Source organism: Fukomys damarensis, unplaced genomic scaffold (assembly GCF_012274545.1).
Source record: "Fukomys damarensis isolate Sample0158 unplaced genomic scaffold, DMR_v1.0_HiC HiC_scaffold_4, whole genome shotgun sequence".
Classification (NCBI taxonomy): Eukaryota; Metazoa; Chordata; class Mammalia; order Rodentia; family Bathyergidae; genus Fukomys; species Fukomys damarensis.
In genome coordinates this window covers 38,335,298-38,345,698 of record NW_022900916.1, presented here as the reverse complement: position 1 = coordinate 38,345,698, position 10,401 = coordinate 38,335,298, and the positions used below count along the sequence as shown (strand labels likewise).

The 10,401-nt window shown below is 43.5% G+C and overlaps 1 protein-coding gene and 1 non-coding gene across 2 annotated transcripts in view; both read left to right on the top strand.

Annotated features, from left to right (window-relative positions):
* The first annotated feature begins 1,285 nt into the window (after positions 1-1,285).
* LOC117284225 lies at positions 1,286-1,387 on the top strand. The gene has a single exon (XR_004515305.1). It is a non-coding gene; the product is annotated as a U6 spliceosomal RNA (small nuclear RNA).
* Positions 1,388-9,047: 7,660 nt separating this feature from the next.
* Fam71f1 (family with sequence similarity 71 member F1) overlaps positions 9,048-10,401 on the top strand; it is a 21,853-nt gene continuing 20,499 nt past the window's right edge. Inside the window, exon 1 of the mRNA XM_010633449.1 lies at positions 9,048-9,176. The gene's annotated coding sequence lies outside the window, so the exon portion shown is untranslated. The remainder of the gene's footprint in view (positions 9,177-10,401) is intronic.

Genomic DNA, 10,401 nt, shown 5'->3' with positions numbered 1-10,401 from the left:
CATTGTTCAATTTCCTCTGATTTTCTGATTTGTTTTTCACAGAACACAACCAAATCTTATTATTGCAGATAGGTAAGTTAATTAGCTATCTTACAGCAGCTAGACAGGGCCGCCCTCAAGGAGTCAACCTGCAGGACAGTCAAAAAGACAATGTGGAGGATAACAAAGACATATTCACTGAAGGCCAACATTGTAAAAGGAGAGAAAAGACCATATCCACATAGGATGAATTGCAATGACTGATATTCTAAATAGGCATCAATCACCTGGGTGGGGGACCAAGATCTTCCAGGAAAGATCCCTAACCTACCCCTTACCACTGAAAATCCTTGCTCTTTCCTTGTATACTTGCTACATGACTTGCTTCCCCATTGGATCCCCATTTAATTAATATTACCTAAGCAGCTATACTTGTAATTTTATTGGTTGTTCATAGTTTTGTCCATCTTGTGATTTCTCATTGGATCAGTAGTACCTAAGCAACTATACTTATAATCTTACTAGTTGACTATAGTTTTGTCCCACCTTGAACCCACCTCACCTCATGGCTTTGTCCCATAAAACACCTTTGAGAAGTTGGGTGAGTGGGCAACCCACTTTCTGGCCCCCCATCTATCTCTCTTAGATAGAAGTTATCTTTCTCTCAATAGAGTCTTCCTACTCCTAACCTCCAGTGTTCCTGTAAGATCCTCCCAGGGAGGAATCCCACCACTCTAAGTCCGGGACACCATGATGCACCATAAACACCCCGGAGAGACGATTCTTGATGCAAAACACAAGAGGTCTTTATTCCAACGCGCTGGGGCTCAGCTCATAACCCTCACAGGGGCAGAGGAGTTGAGCCCCGAAGCAGGGTAGAGACACAGTTTTTAAAGGAAAAAACCACAAGCTATAGGGTAGGGGGAATTCCGAGAAAGGGGTCAATTATGGGAACATTCAGTTACAAAGGGTGGGGACTTCGGGGAAGTGGGACCATGGATTGTTCAAAGGGGTAGGGTCTGTTCCGCACCAGACATTTATCTTGGTTCCTGCCTCTCAGGAATGTTTAAAGCGACCTTTTGACCTGTCATGGTTAGCTGACTCTGCTAGGGGTTGGGCTCTTAGAGCTTCTTAATACTTTTCCTAACATTCCTATAATTCATTCTTCAATTTTAGAGAACACAAACTCATGTTTTGGAGACCTATCAGGTTTGGGAGTTGCATCTATTCCCCCTAATCATTATCACTTGAGCCTTTTCTTTTTCTAAGAAAATACCTAATGCTTGCAACATGTACTAAAACTTTAGAACTTCTCAGCACATGTACTAAAATTGGAATGCTACAGAGAAGATTAGCATGGCCCCTGCACAGGGATGACATACAGATTCATGAAGGGTTCCATATTTTTCGTTACCACATGCACAAGGACACTATCTACAATGTCATCCTGAGCTAATACCTGGTGTACGAATGGCAAAGGGCTCAGCCTCTACCCCAGATTCTGGGTCTCACGGTCTCCCCAGGTACCAGAGGGTCCTCCAAGCTTGACCACATCCTGCAGCTCTGTGCCAACTTGGAAATGTGGCAGAACTGCCACTGGCAAACTACCATCCCCAGCTCTAAAAGCAATGTCCCAAGGCCTGCAAACAGCACAACTCCGAACAAAAATGCAGCCTTTTGGGGACTTGCTAAAGAAGTGAGTTCATACCACCTTGGAGATGCCAGAGTTGAATCCAGCCTTTTTGTTGTTGTCTTTATTTTTTGAAGCAGTGAGACTTCCTTCCTTCCCTTTTTAGTCCATCCAGGATATAAGCCTATCGGTTGGTGCCACCCAGAGTGGATCTTCGCCCTTCAGTAATCCATCCTCCATACCCAGCACTATGCTGACCCTATCAGAGATCTAATCCAGTATCGCACACCCATGATCCAGTCACTCCTAAAAGCCCTGCCTATAAGCGCATGAGGTTTGGGGTGGGGGCATCTACATATAAGCTACCACATTCTGCCCCTGCCCCCAAGAAGACTCATGTGCATCTCATTATGAAAAATGCATTTAGTCCATCTCTAAGAGTTGCCAAAGTCCTAACTGTTTCAGCATTACTAAAAGTCTAAATATAAACTCTCCTGAGATTTCAGGCAAACTCTTAGCTGCTAGCCCCTGTAAAAATGAAAAGAAAGTTAGGCACTTCCAACATACAATGGCACAAGATAAACATTCCCATTCCAAAAGGTGCAAATCAGGGGACCGAAAGGAATGGAACTGAAGCAAGACCAAAGCCCAGCAGGTCAGACATTAAATCCTGCAGTTCCATAACCAACATCCAGGCAATCTGTGACAAGATGTGAACTCCAAAGGGCTTGAATGGTTCATCGACGGGGTGATGCCAAGATCTGCCACTAACTTGAGCAGCAGCCAGGCCTCCTTCTCTCTTGGCTGTGGGGATCGAGTACCTGGACCACTGAACACTATGAACCCAATCCCGAGGAAAATTCTCTAGGCTGTCACCAATCTGGAACACAATTACCTGGGGCTCTCTTCCCAAAATAAATTCTTCAAACTTTGCAATTTTGAAGCTACAAAGGATATAATCCTGCTGGTTTTAATGATGCCCTCAGGCCATCTTTTTAAATTTTTTATATATTTTTTAGACAGAGTCTTGGTATGGAGTACAGGCTGGCCTTGAACCCACTCTATAGTCCAGGATGGCCTCAAATTGACAGTGATTCTCTACCCTCAGCCTCCCAAGTGCTGGGATTACAGGTATGCACCACCATGCCCAGTAGGCCCTCTTTTCCACTGTCCAGTTCCAAAGTACTTGACTTTTTAAAATGCGAATCTCTTCAGCAACCAAGTTCTCCTCTGTCCCATCTTTACAAGCTGTAACTTTACTCGTGCTTCCTTTTTGGCAAAACTCAAAACTTGTTAAGTCATTCTGCTGGGCCATTTGCTTTTGATCCTCAAGGTACAGCTGTGTAAGAGCCCCCAACTGTTGCTACCACCTCAATATTAGACTGCCTTGAAATTTCTTTCACTAGATCAGTGAGTCTGCTGCTCCTAATCTCAGTCTCCTGCAAAGTCTCTGGAAGCAAGCAAAATGCAGTTTTTCTGCCAGAGAATAGCACACATGACCTGGAGTCAGACCTGATCCCAGCCCCTGAGCCTTGTCTTTTCCAGCTGCATTTCTATCAGCACTCTGGTCTTCTGAGCTCTGACCAGAATCTCCCAACAAGCTCAGCTCACAGCACTCTAGGGCTGCCTCAGCCGGCATCTCCAAATCTCTTCAGACTCCTCCTGCAAGCCACTTCCAAAAGCTTCTGAACCACGAGGTCAGGTAGTACTATAGCAACGGCCCATTCTCAGTACCAAAATCTGTCCTGGTTAATTATAAAATACCTGACACCCAAAGCTAAAGATGAAAAGCTTTCTTTTGGCTCAGTTTATAGAGGTTTCAGTGTATAGTCGGTTGGCTCCAGGGCAGGGCAGCATGGCAGAGGGACACCAGGAGGAGAAACAGTCCATGGCACGACAGGCAGGAAGCAACAAGACCTCCTTCTTTTCCTTTTTATTCCATCCAAGCTACAAACTTATTGGTTGGTACCACCCCTGCCCAAGATGGTTCTTCCCTCTTCAATAAATCCATCATCCACATCCAGAGCTATGATAAACCAGTCAGTGGTCTAATCCACTGTCTCACACCTATGATCCCACATCATACACCCAAAATCCAGACACCTCCCAAAAGCCTCACCTATGAGCACATGAGGCTTTGGGGAGGCACACCTAGATATAAGATATAACAACGTGAAATGTTTGTTAAGTTAGACTACACTTTGAGTGATATAACAAACCTCAACTTTTTTTTTTTTTTTTTTTTTTTTTTTTATGAGACAGGGTCCAGCTATGTAGTTCAGGCCGGCCTTAGTAACCCAGGCTGGCTTTAACTTGTGGTGATCTTCCTGCCTCAGCCTCCCAACTAATGAGATTGCAGGCATATACCACCACCCCTAGCCAATTTTAAAAGAGTAGAAATAATACAAAGTACACCGGGCATGGTGGCACTGGCCTGCAATTCCAGCACTCTGGGAGGCTGAGCCAGGAAGACCACAAATTCTTGACCAACCTGGACAATGTAACTACTTAGTGAGGCCCTGTCTCAGGATGTACCTCAGCGTGAGGGGCCTGAGCTCAGTCCCCAGTACCAAACAATCAAAACTAAAAATAAAAGTATAACAAAGCTTATAATCGGACCACAACAAAATAAACCAGAAATTAGTAATAATAATTTCTGGAAGATCTCCAAGTACTTAGAAATCAAGCAATACATTTTTTAAAATAACACATGGGTCAAAGAGGACGTGAGGGAAGATTTTAGATGTCTCAAACTGAACTGAATGAAAATGAAACTATAAGACAACAAAACATATGGGATGCTATCAGGGCAGCGCTGAGCAGGATGGTGAACTGTTCAGTACTGCTTATTTGGAGGTGGGGAACACATGGTAATTCTCAAGGTGACCCTCAGTTGGTGGATACATAACTGTGCATTTGTCAAAATCCAAAAGCCACAATAAGTGAGTTTCACTGTATGCAAATCAGCCACAATGTCAGGGGAAGCTAGGACGGAATGCAAGCTATGACAAATGAACTGCATGACTGTGTTGAAGGGGGGAGAAAAGAAAGGAGTGAGACAGTGTACCCGCTGGCTGAAACCCCAAAATATCCAGAAACCTTAGCGGTAAACTCGCCTCTCACAAGATAAGGGTTAGCAATTCTGAAGCTACGGTATGTTATGTATTAGGGTTGGACGAATGAGAAAATTTTAAAGAGAATGACAGTAAACGTTCTCTGTCAGAGAAAGAAGGTGAAAATATCATAACAATCAAACAGTGCAGCTTTGTCTTCTCTCACTTGTTTGCTCCAGTGGGATTCCTTTGTGTGAATGTAACTGTTTCCCCGCTGACACCCAGAAGGACCTCTGGCTTGTTTCCAGTTTGGGCAATGAAGTTGCCTCTCACATTTGCGGTCATGAACATGGTGGAATTTCGTTTTTATGTTTCTTCAGTAACCATTCCCCACCCCAATCTGAAACAGTTTCTGCGTCTTCCCTTCTCTATCGCATTCTCAGCAGTTTTAGTATAGATTTTCCATTTCTGCCTGCGTCTGTCTAAGGCCTCTTCGTGCTCAGTCTTGGGTCGTGTTTTGGCAGGGATACCCTTGGGAATGGTGCTATGCCATTTGCACAGCAGCGAATCAGGGGTCTGATGCTTTTGTGTGCCAGATTTTTACATCACCACTGCACAGTTCCTGAAGATTTGGGAGGAAGATATTTCAGGACTGACTGGTACCTCGTTCCTGATCAAACCTTCCAACTCACCAGCCTCAGCCTCTAGTGAGGAGTCCTGCCTGGGTCAATCCCCTCTCTGATGGTGCCAAAGAATGACTTTCTATTTGATATCCTTTCCACAATTAGTAGTCAGCACTCTATGGTAAGGAAGGGCATTCACTGCCCGTTACCTACTCATCTATCTATCTGCCCTCCTCCCTACTTATCTACCATCTATCAATCATCAGTACAACTCATAAGATACAATTTTATTAAAGAATTTTTAATTCCTATCACGCTTTGCTCTTATACTCAAACTGTCCCAGATTTGCACCTTCAGACGACTTTTCTTTTTTTTTTCCTTCCCTCCCTCCCTCCTGTCCATTCTTCCTTCCTCCTTTCTTTCTCTACTCCTACCTTCCTTCCCTCCTTTTTTTCTTTCAGTCTTTTGAAATGGTTTCTCCCTTGTGAAACCCATGCTGGCCTCCAGCTTGTGATCCTCCTGCTGCAGCTTTCCAAGTGCTGGGATTTCTGAGTTCTTCTGACTTGTCCCCATCCTTTTTTGAGAGCTTCCTTTCTGATAAACAGGATGTTCCAATCTTATCTCATCCTTCTCCTCTCTCAGCCTTGGAATCAGCCATTTCTTCTAGAGAAAATGGTTCTGCATAGGGAAGGTACTTTTTTTTGTTTTGAGACAGGGCCTCACTATGTAGTTTGGGCTGGTCTTGAACTCACCGTGTAGCCCAGGCTTTCCTCGAACTCACAGAGATCCCCCTGCCTCATCCTCCTGAGTGCTGGGATTACAGGTGTGCACTATGCCAGGCAAGGGAAGGTGATATTTAGAAAACAATCTGGTCACTTGGTGTATTCCTTAGTACTGTGATATTACTATTTTCAGGCCCTCCGAAGGGCAGGGTACAACACACACACACACACACACACACACACACACACACACACAGCTTTTAGCTAGGAGGCCATGAACTCACCTAGAACTGGGTTTTAAAATTTTTTTATCTCTTCATTGTTTTTTTTTTATGGTACTGGAGTTTGAACCTAGAATCTTCACATTGTGCTATATTCCTGGGTTGAAAAATTTTTTAAATTTTGAGACAGGGTCTCTCTAAGTTGCTAAATTGCCCAGGCTGGGATCACACACACACACACACACTCACTCACTCACTCACCCACACTCATATACATGCATTCATGTACTCGTGCATCTATGAAGATTTAGTTTCATATGCGGGGATCGAACCCAGGAACTCCTGCATACTATGCTCATGCCCTACTACTGAGCTAAACCTACATCTATTTATAGCTATCGATTACAAGTACACACTTTTTTTTCGGGGGGTACCTGGAATTGAACTCAGGTCTCTCTGCTTGTGAAGCAGGAGCTGGAACCATTGAGCCAAATCCCTGGCCCTACAAGTATATACTTTAAAAACTGAGTCCATACTGACTTCCTCAGTTTCAGCCAAACATCCGTGTCAGGTTCTTTCTGGATTCCCAACTGTCTGCTTTTATGATCCCCCCTAACAATGAGAAAGCTGGCGAGGACGTGCAGCTGGCTGACCCTCTCACTTGCCCTCCTGCCACTCACCGAGCTCACTCTGCCTTTGAGAAGCTCTTGTCTACTCATCCCCCTCCAGGACTCTACACTCCTGGGGTTCCTGGGCACATCGCTGTCTCCTTCCCCTGCTGCCCCATGTCAGGCCTGTTGCCAGTCCCCCGCTCTGGGAAGGGAAGATGCAAAGGGCTACAGTTAATCTCCTCTTGTCTTATTTTGTTGCCACTGAGCCATAGTGTTAGTTCTTTATTTTATTTTGAGACAGGGTCTCACTGGGTCACTAAGTTGCTTAGTTTGGACTTGATTTTGGGATCTTCCTGCCTCAGCCTCCCAAAGAGCTGAGATTACAGGTAGGTACAGCCACACCCAGTTTACAGTAGTATTTTTTGTTTGTTTGTTTGTTGAGGCAGGTTTTCACTTTGTAGTGCAGGCTAGCCTTGAACTCACTGTGTAGCCCAGGCCGGCCTTGAACTCATGGCATCCTCATCCTCCAGCCTGAGCCTCCCAAGTTCTGGGATAACAGGTCTGTGACACCACACCCAGCTAAAAGTTTCTTTTTAAAACCACTTTATTGAAGTATGATTGGTGTCTGAAAAGGTGTATGTACTCGACGCATACCGCCTGATGAGCCAGGGGATAGACACGCATACCTGTGAAATCATCACTGCCATCAAGGCCATGGACGTATCTTTCACCTCTGGTTTCCTCTGCTCCCATCACCATCATTTCCTGCGCGTGGCAAGAACATTTGGCACAAGCTCTACCGGCTCAAGTGACTCAGCACGTGAGCTCTAGGCTCTAGGCGTTACTCTATCACGGGCCCTCAGAATCTATTTATCTTGCATAACTGAAACATTGTTCTTTGAGCATCATCTCCCTACTTCTTCCTATCCCGGATCACTGGCAACCACATTCTATCCTGGGCTTGCATATATTTGAGTGTTAGGCGCAACATACGAATGAGATCATGTGGCATTTGTCTTTCTGCATCTGGTTGTAACATAGTACTCTGAGATTCACGCACCTTGTCACCAGTGGTAGGATTTCTTTCTTTCTTGAGGCAGAATTCTCTCCTGAAAATTATAAGCACTCACTTCTCTCGTTGGGAGTATATCCTATTCCCATGGGATAATCTTTCAGCCTAGAAGGTCTCAAAAGTGGTAACTCAACTCTCCTCCTTCTGCCGAGGCTCATCTGGATCCGCAAGGCTTCTGCTCTTGAGGATTTTTCCTGAAATGTTTTTCCAGAGTTGATCACTTTCTTCCTCACACTGCCTCTCTCTGGCTTGGGTGGGGTGGGGCAGGTCATTTTCTTTTTCTTTCTTATTTCGGTACTCACAACCCCGTGCTTGTGAGGCAGACACAGTGCCACTGAGCTAAATCCCCGGCTCTGGGGCAGGTAATTTTTAAAAACACATACCCAATTATGTTATAGCCTCCTTTCTCTATCATCAGACCATAACCAGATCTTATGTTTACTCTACCTTTTGCCAACTGATTTAGCCACTTTCACTGTTAGGTTGCCACTGGTTAATTTTTTGCTGTTAAAAAAATACCGTGCATTTAATATGTATGTTAAGAAGACTAGTTCTCTGATGTGGCTTTTTGTAGAGACTACTTTTTTTTTTTTTTTTTTTTTTTTGAGACAGGAGACAGGGTGGTGCTATGTAGTTCAGGCTGGTTTTAAATTCACTATATAACCCAGGATGGCCTCAACTTCATGGTGATCCTCCTGCCTCAGCCTCCCAAGTGCTAGGATTATAGGTATGCACCACCACACCCGGCTAGAGGCTACTAATTATTAACAGAGATCCCTAAATAATAAATCTGAGAAACTAAGGCAGGAGGATTATGAGTTTGACCCCTGCATTGGCAATTTATCAATTTAGAGAAACTCTTAATTTTTTTTAAAGGACTGGGAATATAGTTCACTGTGAAGGTTCTAGGTTCAAATGCCAGTACTGTAAAAAGTACGAAGAAATAAAAAATATTTAAACCCAGTTCTAGATGAGTCCACGGCCTCCACGTTTAAACTGTACTTCCCAGCTTCCATTGTACCTGGGTGTGGTCATGTCTCTGTGTTCCATCTAATGGGATGTGAGCAAAAGTAATTATGCCATTTACAGGTCAGGCCCTCAAAAGGAATGCGCATGCGTTCCCTTTCTCCTTCTCTGTTCTCACCAGCCTGGGTGCAAACACAATGCTCAGAAGCTGGGGCAGCTACCTTGAAACTCAGAGATGAAAGCCACATGTTAAGCATGGCAGAGATGTTGTAACAACTACCCACCTTTGAACTACTATGTAAGAGAAAAAAGTCAAAATTCTCTTTAACATTTGGGATCTTCCACTGTATCTTAAGTAATATAATTTCATGCCACTACCTTTAGCCTGAAACCAGTACTTCTTTATTTATACATGCATATGTTTTTATTTTAAGTTTTGTGTCTTATATCGACATTTCTAAATTAAACTGTTAGCTAATGGTAGGAAAATTTTTAAAAGCTGTTTTGCATTTTTAAATTTCGGGGTACATTTTAAATATACGTAGTGATCACATTCATCATGGGGAATTTGAACCTGTATATGAGGCATTTTGTTTCCTTTTTCCCCCGCTTCTCTCCCCTCTATTCAACCCTTCTTCCCATCCCTATTTATAAGCTTTGTTTCCACCTTTTTCCTTCTATCCTCCTTTTTTCCTGGCCGTTCTTTCCTTTTCCCCTCTCCGCTTCTTGCTGCCATTCTCATTTGAACATTTTCTTCCCATTTTCCAATATCTATTATACATTTTGGTCCATCTACTTAGGTGCATCCATTTAGCTAGAAATGTCTCAAGCTCATCCTTCTGTATGGCAGAGCAGTACTCTACTGTATTAAAAAGAAACCCACATCTTCTTTGTCTTTATCCATTCATCCGTTGATAAGCGTTTGGGCTGTTTCCAGGATTTAGCCACCACTACAAACATGGGTGTACATATATTACTGTGGGGCAAAGCTTTTAATTCTTTTTTTTGTTTTGTTTTGCTTTTTTCTGGCACCAGGAATTGAACTCGGGTCCTTGCACTTGACTAGGCAGTTGGCAGAACCACTGAGCTAAATCCCCAGCCCAATGCTTTTAATTCTTTCAGGAAGATACCAAGAAGGTAAATAGCTGGGTTGAATGGAATCTCTAGTTTTAGTGTTGGGAAGATTCTACACGCTGATGTCCACAGTGGTTGCACAGTCTACACTCCCACCAACAGTGGAGAAGGGTTCCTTTTTCCCCCACAGCCCCACCAGCATTCATTATTGGTTGACTTCTTGATAGCAGCCATTCTTGCTGGAGTGAGAGGGAATCTCAGCCTTGTTTTAATTTGCATCTCTCATGTGACCAGTGATGTTGAACATTTTTTTCATATATTTATTTGCCATTTCAACTTCTTCATTTGAGAAGTGCCTATTCATGTCAGATGCCTATTTTGGGATTGGGTCTTTAAATTTTGGGGAGTTTTTTTTTTTTTTTTTTTTTTTTTTTTTTTTTTTTTTTTTT